The sequence below is a fragment of the Vidua macroura genome, chromosome Z, assembly GCF_024509145.1.
Source record: "Vidua macroura isolate BioBank_ID:100142 chromosome Z, ASM2450914v1, whole genome shotgun sequence".
NCBI classification, from domain to species: Eukaryota; Metazoa; Chordata; class Aves; order Passeriformes; family Viduidae; genus Vidua; species Vidua macroura.
In genome coordinates, this window is record NC_071611.1 from 74,787,767 (window position 1) to 74,805,799 (window position 18,033).

The 18,033-nt window shown below is 41.7% G+C and overlaps 1 long non-coding RNA gene across 1 annotated transcript; it reads left to right on the top strand.

Moving 5' to 3' along the window:
* The first annotated feature begins 380 nt into the window (after positions 1-380).
* Positions 381-1,970, top strand: LOC128821685 (uncharacterized). The gene is made up of 2 exons (XR_008441212.1): positions 381-563; positions 1,795-1,970. It is a non-coding gene; the product is annotated as an uncharacterized LOC128821685 (long non-coding RNA).
* The last annotated feature ends 16,063 nt before the right edge of the window (positions 1,971-18,033 follow it).

Consider the following 18,033-nt stretch of genomic DNA (forward strand, 5'->3'; position numbering starts at 1 on the left):
ATTTCAGAGCCCTTGGGAGTCTCTTGAGGACTGCCCAATGCCCCACATCTCCTTTGGGCACTCAAATAGCCCATGTCTGTAGAAAAGAGGAGCTGGAATAAGTGTGTTGAGTTCTTGAGAGGAACAAAACCTTTGGACAGCAAGCAGCAATCCCACAGTGCTGTCAGGACAAAAATGCCAGCAAGTGATGACACCTTGAGGAACGGACTAGTGCAGTTCTGGGCCATGTTTGCCTGTGCTAGCAGCATCCTGGACATGAAGGCTCATGTGCTGATGGTGACCTCAGGCCGCCTATGTTTGTGTATTTCTGGGGGCTAGAGGAATCCAGCTTGACCCTGTTAGGAAGTCAGTTTGGAAAAGAATGGTTCCTTTTCCTTTGTCTCTTTTAATTTGGTTTGTTCCTTTTCCCCTTTGGGCAGCATCCATTTCTCCAGTCAGCGGAGCCTCTCTTAAGCCTCTTCTGACAGCCTGATCGCTGTCATCCCTGCAGCCAAGTCATGCAGGAAGCAAAGGAGATGACAAGGACCACTTGAGCACTTGGAGAACTGAACCTGTGAGAACAGGTAGAAATCCTGATGGGAGAGGAGCCAGGAAACAGGCAGCCATCAGAGCAGGAAAGGAAGGTGGCATCTCCTTTTCCTCGCACCTGCTGATCCTGCTTTTGAATTGCTGCTTGGGACAGCATTGCTGGAGGGCACAAAGTCACTACTGACGTGCACTTTTCAGGTGGGGGGTGGTGTGAGGCATGAAGCTTCCACTGATTATTTGGGGAGCTTGGCTGGCACTTCATGTGGAAGTGTCTCTCACCAGGAGTCAGAAGGGCAGCGTCTGGAGGCACAACAGCTGCTGGCACAAGGGGAAAATTTCCTGGCAGAGGTACAGAAGGAGCAGGAGAACAGGCTGCTTGAGATGAAGCAGTAAATTGCCATCATGCAGCCTGGGCGAGAAAAGATAAGAACCAGAGAGAGTCAAGAGGCACAGAGTGTGAAAAGAGAGTTTGTGTGTTGTTTTGGACTCCTCTGGGCTCCTTCTGGGCACTGTTTCTCTGGACACTGTCTGTCTGGGTGGCATTGTCTCTTAGCTGGCCCTTGGCAAACAGTGCTGGAGAGATTTTTGTGTCTTCAGGGAGCGGTCTGGTGAGAGGCTACCAGAGCGCAGGTTTGAGGAAGGCAGGAATGGCGCTGCAGGCCCAAAGAGAAAGGGAAGCCCAGAGCTTCCCCTCAGAAGGAGGGAGGTGCCACGGGAAGCCCCTGCAGAGCCAGGCTGGAGCTGTGGGAGAGGGCTGGCTGTCAGGCTGCTGAGGAGGTGCCTGAAGCTGCTGAGTACGTCCTGTGCATTCCTTGTCCAGTCGAGCAGTGTATTATAGTGTGTGTGCCTCAGCACGGGCTGTAACACACGTTCCTCCTCCTTTGGTGTTGGGAGAGACATTTTGGACTCCCTACAGAAGCCACTGTGGCCCTTGGATGCAGGCAGGGAGCATTTGGGGCATTCCTTTTGCCTTTGAGGGCAGCTGGCAGTGGGTGGGCTTTGCCTGAGCTTCCCTCTACAGTAAAGACAAAAGCAGGGATTGTTTTGGGAGCAGCAGATGGCTGTGACCTAGCCAATGACTCAGAGAAGGTGTGTGTGCTAGTCTGGCCACACTGATCAGAACAGTTGGCTTCCTGGATTCCCTTTAGACTCCAGACTTGTCACCAGTCTTTGGAGACAAAATATTTCAGAGAAATTGGCTGTAGGGCTGGTTTCATACTGCTGTTGTTTCTATGACTGTTTGTACTTCTATTATTCCTTCTACAGATCACATGGGCCCCTGCCATCTAAATCCCAACTCTAAGGGCTTTTCAAATGAAAAGGAAGGAAACTTGCAGCGAAACAATCGAGGAAGCAGAAGAGATGACCAGGACCACTTCAGGATTACTTCCTCCAAAGGCAGCTTGGAGCTGGACTCACAATAAAAGTCCTATACACCCTCAGGCCTTATTTTAAATGATGTTAATATCAGCACAGTGATGGCTTGGTTTGCTGTTTGGGTTTTTTTTTTACTTTAAAAATATACTAACATTCCCAAATGACCTTAAACTGCTAAGGGTGTTAAACTACTGAAAGAATCCATTAAATGGTACAAGAAAAAAAATTAGAAGTTCCCAGCACCATACCTGTGCTCTTGCATGAACTTCTACAAGGATATTTGAGTACTGCTCTTCAAGATATTGCTTTTCTTTCTGCCTGCAATGTTCCTGTGCTTTTAACTGTTCAGACATTTTCTCAAAAGCCTCCCCCTGCTTCTGCTGAAGGTTGTTCATAGTGTCAGTCTTGTGCTTGCAAATATATTCTAGGTGAAATATCTGTGTGACAAGAATTTAAGAAGAAATTATTATTTACCTTTTCACTTTGAGTCAAGCACAGACTATTCCAGCATAAAATCTAAACTGTAATTTCTTCAAAATTATCATTAAAACTAAGTAAAACCCTTGTTTTGTTTTTTTTTTTTGTTGAAAACCCAAGACATTCCAGATTAAGTTTTTAAACAATTTCAGGGAATTCTAGCATGTTTCAGGGAATTCTAGAATGTTTTCCTTACAAGTAGCTCCTAAGTTTACGATGTGTTTTCAACAAGCATGAAGGGATTCACTCTTGTGGTTTAACACTGCACCTCCCATGCAAATTAAATGGAGGAATGAACCAAGCCAACAATGATCTCCAAATGCACACACCTGCACTTTGTTACTAGAAAATATCGGCAAGACACTTCCAGATAGATCACGCTGAGCTGTAGGAAAAACGTTTGGTGCAACACAGTCTAAAATCCCAGAAAAGCTGCTAAGTACATGAGAAGATCCCTAGAGACCTCACAATCAGTCTCAGTAACAAGGCTTAATCAAAAAGCAAGAACAGTAAGACACAATCCCCACAAACACTGCCAACAATATCCATCTCCTTCCCTTCCCATGTCTTTCCTTCTCCCTTTCCTCTTTTACTTCAAAAGAGAAATAAACCAGAAAACAAAGTGGAACCCTGAAGAGTGGCTTAGCCACTCTTAGCTTAGTCTCAGGACCCAGCTGATCTATTTAGAAAGGGTTGGTATTTTTTTTCCTAAAAATACAAGGTTTTCTGGGAAGAAAGGCCACGTAAGCTCACTTGCATTAATATCACTCAGAAAAGTACAGCTCCTCCTTCACACAAATACTGACATGTTTTAGAATAGGTATTTCTATTGTGTTTCTGAATAAAAATGCCATAATCCGAAAGTTGCAATTAAACAGAAAACCCCAGACTGGCAATCTTTCAAATAGTGCATCTGAGTCATAAACACATCATTTAAAGATGGTATTCCTGGAGAAAGTGTATTTTGCCTATGGATTATGGTAAAATAAAGACTTGCTTTATGACTGGAAATGACTACATTCTGTGAGTTTCTTCATCAGTAAAATGAATTTATTATCCTTGAATTAGGTGCCTGTGGCGGGTATCAGACAGTCCTTTCAGAATGTCCTGCACAGAAAGTGGAGCTGAGAGACTTGATGCACACTCCAGTCCCATCTAAATGCTCACAGCAACAGCATCAAACTGAGCAGTGGACCAGCCATAATTAATGGTGTTCATTTGTTAATGTCCAAATCCTCTTGGGGGGATGAATACCACTCCTTCTTCTCCTTTGTAACGAGACTGCAGTGTGCACAAATGTCCCTGAGCTCAGCAGAGGCAGCTGATGCCTGGGGACACTCAGCCTCTCGTTAGCCTTGTGGAAGTTCAAGATCAGGGCTTCAACATTCTCACGCAAGAGTGCACAAAGCCCTGTCCAAGGTAACTCTTCCAGGGCGACGTCTGAATGTTTGGCAGGCACATGGGCGTTTGCCATGCTCTGGTATAAGTTTAGGAGGATGGACAGCTCCCTCTGGAACACAAAGAAAAATTAATTGCTGTAGCTGGGCAATGTTAAAATCAAAAGAGATGCATCATATGTGCAGTAGCGGTGCTGCATGCAGCTGAAAACAAGCCCTCAAAGTTCATTCTCACAGCTTTACAAAATTCCTCAGTTCATTTCTAATGATTGCAGCCATAAAATTGCATAATCTTACAGCAGAGTAAGAAAAGAGATTTCACAAAATTTATCTAATTAGACACAGTATGTCTATAAAGTATGTGAATAAATCCCAGTGCTGTCAGGGCCACAGCCGTGACCTGGCACAGATAAAAATTTCCGTGCTCTTAGTGGATGCAATTCATTCTCCCTTGTTAATACTGTGAGGTGCATTCAAACTGTGCCCCCACACAACTGCACAGCACACAGAAAACGGTCCAGTTGGCTGGGCAGCACAACACACTCTGAATTTGTTTAAAAATTGGTTTTGCATGGATTATATACGATTAAATAGCTGGCCAAAACAGGCCTACAGCTCCATCAGTCAAACTCCACAAGCCATGCCTCATTGCTTTACAGTGATTTTAATCAGTGGCAGAATAAATGGATTCAGGTTATAAATAAATTTCAGCTACAACAGCATGCAGTAGAAATTCAATTCTTCCTAATTTTAGAACATACAAGTGACTTAGAAACTTTGATTAAGCTAATAGAAAGCTGTTTCTCAAATGCCATGAGGACAAAGTATGTAAAGCACCGTATCAGTACAGTCAGAGATCAAGATAAGATTCTCAGACTAGAGTGGAAAGAACATATTCAGGGAGCATAAAAGTGGTATACAAGATGAAAAAATACTGTATAGGTCAGGAAAGCAGGAAGTGAAAATGAAGGGAAAAGAACACACTGACATTTTCACACAATTTTGGCACGGGTATAGCAAAGACCAACAGCAATATATTAAAAGTTATCTATACTTAGTTCCTGCTACAGTCTCCTGCTTTTTCATTTTGGGAAGCAAAATCAAAGCTGTCTCAATGGAGTAAACAGGATCACATACAGGCACTCCTGCTTCCCAAACAAATACAAACAGCTTTGGGAAAAATACAAACCCATCGAAGGCAATAAATACCTGATTTCATAAGGGAACCACTAAAAATGGGGGAGGTGGATGGTGGGCACTGCTGCCCTTGGAGTCGTGAGGGGAACCCTGCCCACACTCCATCCCCACAGATAAGAAACACTCCCCTGGGGAGCACTCTGGGGTATGGAGAGGACGTAGACAATATGGGACTGGTGTAATTGCACCAGTTGGCCGAATTATGTTCTTTTCAAATTGGTGTCACATCTCTTCTAGGAATTAATTGGGCCTGCGTGGCTTTAGACCATAGCTGATTAGATTGCTTATAGTAAAACTGAACACACAATGTTGCTTTGGAAGACCCCAGTTCTTGGGCTTCTTGTGGTGCATGTGGTAAAATCTTTGTCCACTCATCCCAGGTGCCCACAGGGTTGGGCCTCTTACCTGTATAGGGATAATCTTTGGATGCCAAAGGGATTCCCAGCAGGCATGGGGATAAAGGCTCTTCCACGCTGCCCATGGCCATGCAGAAACTGTCCTGTTGTAAAGACTTCACAAGAGTGACCCATATATTTTGCTTGGGCTGTTGGATGATCCAGGCAGTGCTGGTGCCGACAATGATCCAGGGCAGCCTCACAATCATGCTGGAGAGCATCTTGATGTTTGTCCGGGTACTGGGCTGTAGCCTAAAAATTGTTACAATAAATAAGGCACCTTATTTATTGTAACAATTACATGAATCCCTCTCTCTCCCCTTTTCTATGTGCATGCCTCTATTCCACTTTCCCCTGTTCCCCCTTCCTCCACTCCGCTTTCCCCGTTTTATTAGTTTAAGAAAACAAGGAAGGGGTCGGGGAAAACATATGGAAGGCTAAAACTGAGTGAAACTAGGAGAAAAGGGAAAAGGAGATCAGGCAAAGTAAGGTATTGGTATGAATGTAAGTAAAGAAATTAGTAAAAATATCATCTTTGATATTTTACAATTAGTAGACGGGCAACAATATATCCAACCCATGAGGGAACAGGGAATGGAGAAACCAGGGGTCAAAGAGCCAGAAGTCCATGGGGGAATCTGTCTTTTACTCCCAGGAGGACTACTCTATGCTAGCTAGTCACTGCCATGGCCAGGGCAGAAGACTTGGGAATTGACTGAGAGAGGACACTCTCTCAGTGTCCAAGGAAGCACCCTGTGCTGCCTACAGGCTGACACTTGTATCTCTGACTTGCTGCGTAGGCCACAGGCTTACCCTGGGCTCTCGTCTTCAGTTGCTTTGATTTTTCATAAACAGGCCGGAGCTTTTTAAAAGATCCTAGCCTCATTTTGCCTGTTTTTAACATTTATGTTTACGCTTTGGTTTAATCCCTTCATAAATGGGGACAAACATAGAAAAAGTCCCATAAAACAATCCAAAACTGGCCTGGCCAGGGCGGAGCCGATGAGGCGACCGGCGGGTGGCCGGGGAGGGGGAAAGGGGCCTGGCTCGCGGCAGGACCGCCCGGCCCGGCCTGGCCGAGACGGGGGCCAGGGCCCTCCACCTCCTCACCCATCGCAAGAGACAGTTCCCGGGTTTTTTTGTCTTTAACATGCGTGTTTCACACAGCCGTGTCCAGCTTCTCAGTGGTTCAACAGACTGTCACTTACAAAAAAGCTTTGCATCACTTCCCTGAATTTCCTCCCATTCCCAACCAGGACGCCCATCCAAGTCCACTGCCTTCCCAGTCCCATATTCAGAAAACATTTGTTAACTGATTGTTATGAATAATTGATGTAGTTATTGACTTCCACTATTATTGGCTTTAGTAAATTCTTCTGATATAGTACAGTTAAAAATGGGACCCCACTCCCGGTACTAAAAGTGATTTCAGCATTTATTATAATAAAAAGGCCTAAAGCAAGGGGGCCCGCAGGCCGAGCAGGAGCGTTCCCGTTGAGGATGCCGCGGCGCTGGCACTGGGTCTTCTTGAACAGCCATGTCCTCAATGTTCCAGGTGGAGCGGCACGAATTCAGTGGGTCAGATGCCCCTTTTTATCCTGTTTTTTGTCCTTTTGGATTTGTTTCTTTTTGGATCCTTCATTTGCATGAAAGTTTAAGGGGCTTCATTGGCCCATTACAGTTCTGTCCAGGCTGGCTGGTTTCACTTGGGGGGTGGTGCACTTTACTTAGGTGTGTGAAAAATGCATATTATGTGATTGTATTTTCACAAATATCAAAATGAATACTATACATGTTATGTTGGAAAGTTATGTTAATTAACTTATTAATTTTGTATTAATTTTTGTAGTGCTGTATTAATCCTTTTAAGTAGTGTGGTAAATATAGTTTTAGGCTCTAAGATAATATTAAAATAGAAACTATGCGATGTAAGACACTTTTTTTAACTAGCTCAAGGAATGGATAAGATCATCAAGAAATTCTTTGCACAGAAATAACAGCAACAAGACACCAAAATTTCAAAAGAAGAATTATTGCCTCTTTATCAGGAAGAACCAGACTTCTTCCAGACTTCTTGGAGCCAAAACACTGATTTACAAGATGAGGGGGGAAGTTGACAATAACTAGAAAATACCCTTTGTTTGGAAAGAATTTGTGAATCATGTATGAGATAGCTGAATATGCAACAGGCATATTGGGTTTGAAGGGTTAATCCTTTGTTAGCGAGGTATGCTTTTGTGGCTTAGTGCCCAAGAGCATACGGATGTCTGTTATTCTTTGCTTTTTATTGTCTTTTGTTGTCCTAACTTTGATTCTCCAAATTCTTATTGTCCTGTTTTTATTACTATTCTTTACTATTAAACTTCTAAAATTTTAACACAAGTGATTGGCGTTTTTCACAGGTGTAATACAGTATGCTGAGTACCGAGTTTCTTATAAATACCCTTTTAACCCCTTTTACCATAACCAAACTAACAGCACCTGCTTAACAATTATCAACTATTTTACAACCCTTTCTAACCTATTGTTAACAATTCCCCCCTCTAACTATTTGATCAGGCTTCTAGCCTGCATCAACCTTTTAAAGTTCCACTTCGACTTTTCTCAGTTGCTTGTGGAAAATGAGATGTTCAAGCATATCTCTGGCATTCTGATCACTCTGTTCTTTTATTACCGTTACTTTTTCACCATTTTTCCCTTCCACGTTACCTTGCAGCATGATGCTGCTTTGGACAATGCTGGTTACTATCTGGACTAGACATGGAATTACACGTGGTAGAAATATTACACTTGCTAGTGCACACACCACAAAGAAGACCAATTTCTTCCACAATTTATCATTCCAGGTGAACGAGTTGTCCCACTAATCAGATTCTCCAAACAAGTGTTCCAACACAGGTTAGTTTTCTAATATTTTGAGTAACGTTTTTAATTACATGACTGTGGTCATCGATCTCTAGGCAGCATTCTGAAGTATTAAATTTTCCACAGATCCCTCCTTCCTCTGCGAGGAGGTAGTCTACTGCCAATCGAATCTGGTAAATTACTGATCGTGTTTGCTGTTGCTGCTGTTTAAGAGATCCATGGTCAGAGTTTGATTTGACATTATTTCAAGCACTGCTTGTAAATGGATTCGACTGAGCACTCACACTGGGCTGTTCCACTCGCTGATCACCACATGTCGCTCTCGAGGTGGTCGTGACACAAAGCAGAGACCACACGCAGTCTCAGATGGCAACTCTTTATTATCGACAGTGGCTGACCTTTTATATACTTTCTAATTGTTTATACTTCTTCTGCCCCAACTATTGGTCACAATAAATCAACATAACACCACTGGTGAAAAGTAACAGTGACTTCAGCTAACTTTCTAAAACTACGTTGTCCAGCTACGAAGTTCTCTCCTTATCTTTCTTCAATTCCTCTCTTCTCTCGGTCTCCTTGGTAACAGCCTTGGAGAGAGCTCCTTATCAGCTTCTTGCTTCTCAGCTTCTCGCTCCTTTAGCTGACAGGCCCGCCGTTAGCCCCTTCCGCAGTAATTCATCCATGAGGGGCAGAAAACAAGTAGAACAGAATAGGATTAAAAAGTCTGGTGATTAATTAGACTTGGTTTAAGTCTGACACACCTTGAGATGACACCAAAATTAATCATCCTAGAGTGCAGCCTACAGCCCACTACCCGCATTTCTGCATTCAGGAAACATAGTTTCTTCCTTTTACACTGTCTTTATTGAAAAGCTGAAAGATTCAAGAGGAATTACTAAATCCTCCAATGAGTCCATGAAGTTTCCTCTCAATGATCTCTTTAGTGCTACCGCAGTCTACTATTCAAGTATACAGGGACAACTACCACAATACTCTCATTAAAAATGCGTGCTTTGTTAAAATAACCATCACCAAAACCCCAATCAGTCATAGTAAGGCAGATAAGACAGAATCAGTATTGATACTGAAAATCTATTAGAGAAGCCGAGAAAGGCAGAATCCAAAAACTTCAGGTGTGCGTATAATATACTCATGTAGTTGGAAAAAACTAATACACGTTTATTAGAACAAGTTTTGTTTTAAAATCTCATTTTTTCTACTTTGCATAGCTTTACCTCAGCAGTCCACAAATTATTTTTGCTGTATTAAACTAGTGAAACAAGGATATTTCGTCTAGATTTTAAATTCCAGAAGGAAGTATTATGCAGCTGTTATAAATGGAAAGTTAAGTTAGGTTCCTAATTTATCAGTAAAATACCTAATTGCAGAATGAGATCAGCAAGAAATTCTATTACTTTGGAAGAGCAGGGTGATATGTTAGAGAACTCTACCTTTCCAGACACTGGAGAAGGAGGACTAGCACAGGGGCTGGAACAGCTACTGCTCTCTGCAGGCTTCACTGAGGACTGAGCTGGTTTGTCAGCTGAGGATCGTTTGGAGAGCAAAATGTCTTTTTCTTTGTACTTCTTTGGCTGGCGGAGTGCAGGAGAAGCAGATTTCACTGAAACCCTAAAAAGGACATACCTTGAGTTTCACAAGCAGTCACTGAACATTTTACATCGACCTGTCAGCTACTGCATGACCACACGTATTACAGCAACTACAAAATCTATTAAACCCTAACTAAAAATCCCATACTGATCATGCATTGCTTTTTAATGCTACTGTTAAACCTCTTCTGCTACTTCTCAAGCATCACAATTCACGGACAATATTCCTGACAGCTCTCTCAAACAGCAGGCCCAGGTATGAAACACTTCTTTATGGGATTACAAAGCAGCACACAACAGTATAACACCTTTCAACTGTATTTCCATGGTTTCCACCTCCTATGACTAGCAGAAATTTAAGTGGAGCTTGTATACATCAATTGCAACCTACAGTGAGAGGAAGACCTCAACATCTTACTTTTCAGCATGAGAGGAGGCAGACAATTCAGTTTCTGTTGAGCTTTTTCTGCTGTTGGTTGACTTCCATGTAGATGCCAAAGGAAGCTCTTCACAAGTCACAGGTCTTGGTCTCTGGCCAATTCCTGAAGGCTGCTGCAGACCTGCAGACTGTTCTTCAGCACTCAGAACAGCTGTAATTGCTCTTACAGTTGTTTCATCAGCCTGAGACCACGGCTTAGAAGGAGCTCGCATACGACGCAGGAACAAGCTGTGCCACTTCTGCCTGAGTTGCAGCAGCATACCAGCAGCCTGCAGTGAATTCCAGTTCTGTTAAATACTGATGAAAATTAGATCACACAGGTAAGAGGACCCTGTCTTTTTCACAGCAGGCAGCACCTGGCATTCTAATATAAACAGGGCCCACAATGAAAGGCAAGACTAAGGTCTTGGGGAAGGGGAATAATCCATATTTAAACTAAGATGCTGACTTACTTTCTTTTCCTTGGGTGCAAGGTAATTTTTGAAACATTTCATTTAGCTCTGTACTAAACTTAGCTTTGTACTGTAAACCCACAGACTTTTTTTTTCCTTTTTATCTTCTGAGAAAACCCAATCCTTTCATGCTTTATGCCCTTCCTCTCAAATCAGTCTCTACTCATGCACTCTTCAGTCATACTTGAGGGAAAAGAGCTCTAAGTGACATTTTTCTTACAGAGACACCTGCTCAAGTGTGATGACTAAGTTCAGAAGACTGTAGTCTAATTCCCATTATCAGAAGTGCTTCCATTGAAATCAGTTTTTAAAAATTACTCTTTTGGACACATCTAGGAGAGACAGTGTTATTATTAGAGCTGGTAAAGCTGTATGTTTCATGACCCATAAACTACCTCCTACCATCGCCACAGCTCCTCAATGACATAAAGACTTCTATTTCAAAGAGGTTTTGAAATTTCTCCTTCCAAAATCTGACAGCAACTTTCTTTCAGCAACTCCAGCTTCAAGTGCTCCTTTTTTGATCTGATTTTGGTTATTCTCTCAGAGAAAGAAGAGCACAATATGCCAATGTGGCTGTTCTCTCAGCTCTTGTTCAGATTTTGGCTATCCCAGCTCATGCTATGGCCTGATGGAGCACCATGCAGGCAGGACAGGAGGCCAGAAGGAGCAGAAGGGCCCTTACGCAGCCACTGTCACCTGCAGCTTGCTGTCCCTTGCAGCCATTATCTTTTGTCTGGCAGAATCTCTTCAGAATCTGCTGACCTGTGGAAAGGGACAAATCTGCCAAGCTCAGACATTTAAAACAGCGCACTGCCCAGAAAGTTTGTGAAGCAGATCCAACAGCACCTGGACTGCAGAGGCTTTCCTGCTCCCTTGTGTGAGAGACAGGACACCCACACCAAGAGGGAGGAAGAGGGGTGAGCACTCTCACTGTTGACTTAGGTGACTAATTATTTTCTTTCTTTTTGCTCACAGGTAAAAGAACAGAAAGGTATGGGTGATAGGTGATGAAGCATTGCAGCCCGGATGTTGAATACACGAATTCACGTGACAGACAACTCTGTGCCAAAGGGGATTGAAGCCCTTCAATTCCTGACGAGCTCGACAAGTAAAGGTTAAATCACAGAGTACATAGTTTGAGAGACCCAAATGGACCATGATGTTCTTGGAGAAAATTCTGGGCTACTCAAATGTTACAAACACCTTTTCACATCTTTTTACAATTCTTCTACATGAAGCCCAGGACTAATTTCTTTCTTACTTCAGGGTCCAGTTTGAGATGGAGCCATTCATCCAGCTTCAGCAGTGGCAGATCAGCAGCTGTTTTGTCCTCCATCTCACTGTCACTGCTATCATTAGATACCCATCCCCCTGAATTAAAGACAAAAGGTGCATTAGCATCTCTATATTATTTCTGCTTACACACAAAAACCTGCATACTACTGTGTTACCAGCAATAATATTTTTCCTTCTAAAATTGACTTTTAAATGTAACCATTTGTAAAACTACCTCTTCTTTTCTGCAAATACACTGGAAAGTCTTTGCTCCAGATAGCAGCAATCAAGTAGCCAGACCTGCTGAAAGTCCTGCTATGTAAAAACCTGTACTGATATGATGTGACTCAACTCATGTACCTTCCCCAGTATTCAGAGGCCACTATCCAACTTTTGCCTAAAGCTGTTTGCAAAACCACACGTGGCTCTATTTCCTAGTAAAGCAGCAGATTTAAAGACCTAGTAAGGAAATATATATATACAGATATGGCTATTAATTAGGATTCCTGATTTTTCTAAAATGCAATTCAATCAGCATGAAACCAGTATGATCATTAGACATTGTGGCTGCATTCTTTCCTTATGAACTATACTGCAGTTTCTGATACCCTGGAACTGTGTCATTTATGGACTTGAATATGTAAGGAATCCCAAAACGGAGAGATTTCTTATAGGACCGACAAACTCTTCCTGAATAACTACAGGAATTATAACAGTGCTGTTTCCAGAATCAGCCAATATATGTATTAAATATTACTGAAAAGTAAGCTTTCCTTGTCACACACTGATGGACACCAACGGAAACATTCCAAATCCAGACTCCGGTGTACCTCGAAAGGATGAAGATGCCTGCAAGGCATTACTTGGCAGTCTGGCTGGTCCACAGAAGAGGGACACGGTGACAGGTGTCACAACAGAGCAGCACCTGATGTTTGCTGTCCTGTGAGCTGCCGTCATTTCATCGTATATAAGCCAGTCTGTAGGGAGGGCCTGGATGGCTGCAGCTTGTCCATTTGCTGGGGCAATCTGTGCAAGAGCAGGTAAGACCAGGCTATTATACCCTCTACCTGTAATGAATGTAAATTTGAACGTATTTCTCATTTTATCCACAGACATTGTGCATGCCTCAACCTGGCAGTGTTCACGGCCAGGCTGGGGGGGCTCTGAGCAACCTGGACTAGTGGAAGGTGTCCCTGCCCGTGGCAGGGGTTGGAATGAGATGAGCTTTACGGCCCCTTCCAACCCAAACCATTCTATGATTCTGTATTTTGAGAAATAAATACATGTATAATTAGATACATATAAAAATATACATGCAATTAAAAAAGCGTGAGAGAATTCAACCAGATTCACAAATTATCCTATCATGAAAAAACAAAATATTTTGCTTTAAAAAGAAATGTTAAAAAAAAAGTTTCAGAGAAAAACTTGCTTTTAAGAGTAGGGATCATTATATCTTTAAAACAATTTTATAACTGGGGAGGTTTGTTTACCATTTTGCCTTGTTCCATCTAGAGAAAGGACTAATTGAAACAATGGAAAAATGAAACAACTCCAATTCTATCAGCTGAGTAGAACAGTATTTTCTAAAGCTGTAGTGTTAAATGCCCATAGTGCTTTTAACGTACTGACAACTAGGAAAAGACATTTCTAAAACATGGGAGAGATTTTAGTGCCGTGTTTTTTGAACTATGAATTCCAAGTGATTTTACCTTTTTACACTGAGACTGGCCAAGAACAGAGGTAGGATGAAATCGCACTTTCTTCTCCTTTGGTTCAGTCAACAGCAGGCTTTCTCTGTCTACATGCACCAGATTGGGATACATCCCGGCCACTAAGGCAGCTTTAATCACAGCCCAGTTCTCAGAGTTAGCATTAACATCTCTAATATCAGCTCCTCCTCTGGCTCTCACAAAACCTGACAAATGAAAAAGACAAAACAGCGCCACGTTAGCTTCTCTTTGGTTTTCAAAAGGAGTTAGAAACTAAAGGTGAAATAAACAACTTATTTGTTTCATTTTTCACCACTGCCAACCTTAACAGCAGCAAGAAGAAACCATTACACTGAAATCCTTCCTGATAAGGGGTTTCATACTAACACAGAATATCGCTATTTTCTACAATTTAAAGACATTTCCTCTGGGAATAATTTATTAAAACACGAAATGCAGTGGCATGTGGAGATGAGGGTGCTTTCAGTTAGATCAGCCACACTTCCTCATCTACACCATACCCTGCATGAATGTGTACATGGAGGTGTATTTCAAATTAAGTAAGGAAAATTACACCAGTGAACATGACTTTTGTTACAATTTCTAAATGCTTGACTTTAAAACAAGGTTAAAATTGTTTCCAACTTCTTTACCTGAGGCTCTAAGCTGGCCAAGCAACTGTGTTCTCATTCCTGCAATGATTTCCATTGTGGCTTGGGATACGAAGTTCTTTTCACAGAAGGCTCTCTCCCAGCCGTCACTGCGGGCCTTCTGCCATGCCTGACAACGTTTTTACATTTGCCTATTAATTTGAAGGGCTTAAACTAAAACTGCATTTTTAAAAAAAGATTACATTTATGTCAATAAAATGCAAAACCCACTCCAAAAGTTAATGTATCAAACCAGATACTTTTTTCTGTTCAAGAATTAGATTCTCTTTACGTGTTCACTAGAATGATGACTATGTCAAGTTAAAACAAGAAATAAAGATCATTACATTAAGATCGTGATTTGAAGCTCAGTGTAGTAGGATATAAAGAGGCACATGGTTAGAACATTTAGAATTTTATAAGGTTTGAAAATATCAACAAAACATACTACAAAAAGGGTTCCCTCACAAATTTATGAGTCCAATACCCAGGAAAGCCACTAGGCAAAAAGAAAGTCTTCTCCGAGGACTTAAGCACAGTCCACCACTCTACATCCAAGTGGCTTGGTACATTTGCATTGCTTGGCTGGTGTGCTGTGATCAGAACTCTCTGAAATGAAATTCTACCTGGAAAGCCCTGAGCAGGGCCATGTGGTCACTGAACGTCCCGGCAGCAAAACGCTTCCTGCACAGCACGGCTGCTCGCTTTTGGGAGGCCAGCGTGGGCAGCACAAAAGGGTCTTGGCAGGCAAGAGCACAGGCAATGGTCAGAACGGGGTCCAGGCACTTCAGAACTACAGCATACAACACCATTTTACCGAGGTGTGGCTCTACAGGCAATTCAGTGAGGTGATAACCAAGCTCAGTGAGATCTTCCCAAGGGTCCATGGCATCTATGGTCTGTTTATAAACAAACAAACAAACAAAGGAGAGGGGGATGGGTACGGTGGACAAAATCACTTTACAGAGAAAGCAGAAAGGATGTGAATACTGGACATTAACTAGACTTGTTTCCAAACACTAAAAAAGCAAGTGAAACTATTAACAGAGACAAGACTTCAAAGCACTCTCTTCCCTTGACATGGAAAACCACATCCCCACACACAAAATGAAAACAGACAATAAACAAAAACTCAGAATATCCTTAGGTAATTAAAAATGGCTTCAGTACAAACTGAAGTCAGTAAGACAGACTGCTACACCACAAATTTGGGCTCAAACACAATTACCATCTAAACCTATTCCTTCTCTGACCTTAAGCATATGCACAGCATTTCTCACAGTTACAGCAGGCGGCGGATCTGGAGCTTTCATAAGAAAGTCTACAACTGGACAATTAATTGGAGTCAGACGTTTTGTGAACAAACAAATCTCCTGCAAGGTAAAAGGCAGAACAAAAAAGATTACCAAGATTTGGAAACAACCCCAAACCCATGATTTGTTGCAATTAATAGTATGGTTTGAGGACATTGTATTTTTTAAAGTTACAGTTTCTAACTGAACATGCACCTGAAGCGGCATTCTTAGAAGTTCTGGAGACTGAAATTCCAACATATTCTGAAATCGCAGCCTGCTGAAGAGACGAAAGCAGACTCCAGGCTGACAGCGCCCAGCCCTTGAAAATAAAATATGGGAAGTGGTGAAAATGAGGATTTCTTTCTAAAAACAAAACCTAAAGCCAACAAAGAGACACAGAAACTCAGAATGGAAAAGAAGAAGCAGTTCTATGAAGACAGTGTTGTCAGTCACATGCAAAGTGAGAGTTTTCCAATCGTGAGTTATCTTTGAGAGTGTGGCAATTTTTTATGGTAATTTTAACCCAACACGGAGAAATCTGGAGAAAGAAAAACAAGGCTTATCTAATGTAAAGTGCTGTGGGGTTTTTGCTAACTTAAGACCAGTCCAAATCTCAATCATCCTTTGTTGTAAGGAATCAGTTGCAAACTTTGTTTCCTCTCACATCCCCCAAACAGAAGTGATGCTTGGAGTAAAAGGCAGAATAAAGATTAAATAACTTGTGAGTGAATGAGAGACAGCCAGCTCTCTCATTGATATACATCTATGTGCAAATGTGCAGCTTAATGCCAGTATGACTGATTAAACAGGCATTTGTTGCTACATAAACTTCTGAGCCCTCACCCACAGTGTTGGGAAGAATATAATCATGGCCTGTTAAGTCATGGATAGCTTGGAGAAAGTGAAACAGGCAGTCCTCTGCCCACAGACAAGATGTGAAAACACCCCACTGGACACTGTGACTGCTGGTGCTACATGGGAGAAAGAGGAAGGAGAACAAATTAATGGGGGGAAAACAACCCAGACCTTTGGGAAATGCCTGAGCATCACTCTTCTACAACTTGGGAAATTATTCCAAGGAAATACATACTGACCCTACACACTGGACTAGGCTAGAAACAGTTACTACATTGTGTGCTTTATTCGAAACACAGATTGTGGATATCTGCAAAATGGAAACCAGTATGAGGCATTTATTACCTGCCTTTTCTCTGGACAGCACTGGCTTTTGAAATCCAGCCCATTTTTAGCACTGGAACACGACTCTGCACATCAAAAGACTTCTAGAAAAACAAAGAAAGGAATATAAACTGAAAAGTCAATAGGGTACATGAAATAAAAGTTACTAGTTATTTAGATTACCAACAGAAGTTTCCTAAAAAGAATGAAACACTAATAGAGATACAGTAGCTTCTGCAACAAAGGTACCTTCTCAGTTTCAAGTGAATTTATGATGGTATCTCCTTTGTAGTACCTTAATGCTCCACAGTTTGTGAAAGTCACCATTTTCTAGTCAATAGGTAATTGCAAGTCAGTAAAAGCTATGTCAAATCTGTGTTCTGAGATATCACAAAGCAGGTAAAAATACATTATTATACCAAATAAAGTTTTCCTTTTTATCTCACTTGGAAATTACCTACTTGTTTTCTTAAGACTGATGTACAATTACAAAAAAAACACTTTATGAGAACCTCAGAAATTTGGTGTGCATATCACCTATGAAATCCAATTTCATTTTCAAAGCTGTACACTAGGTCTTAAATTGCCTCATTGTGTGTTCTCACTTTTCTTGAACAAGTAATTAGGAATGGGCACTGAACACAGCAAAAAAAACTGCTTAAAAACTTCATGGATTATTTTTGGACTTGATACAATAGTAGGACAAAAGGAACTCCCAGTGCTCTCTAAGTCTCAGGAAGGTGGTGGTCTAAACTGAGGACTTGTTTTAAAAATCCAGCAGAAATACTAAATTGCAAAAGAGAAAGATCCATTAATACATCAACCTAGATTAGCTTTTACAAGGTTTTTTTAGACAGCTAGCTATTTACAGTATTTGTCTTCAAACAAATGGATGTTGAAACTTTTCAGCGAGGACTGTTGACTGACAGGCAGTAGCTCTCAGCTAGTAAAAGCTTTTTTTCATTTTCATGTAAAGTAAAAAGGAAAAAAAAACCAAGTTCCCCAAAGTTTACGCACTGTGTGTTTTAGAATTGCACTAGGAAAATTTAAAGCAATCCTACCTCTTTCACCTTGCCTGAGTCAATGACAAACACCACATCATTGACTGTTATGCTGGTTTCTGCAATATTAGTAGAAAGAATCTGCAAAGCAAAAAAACCAAAACCACCGGAACTAGAGTCA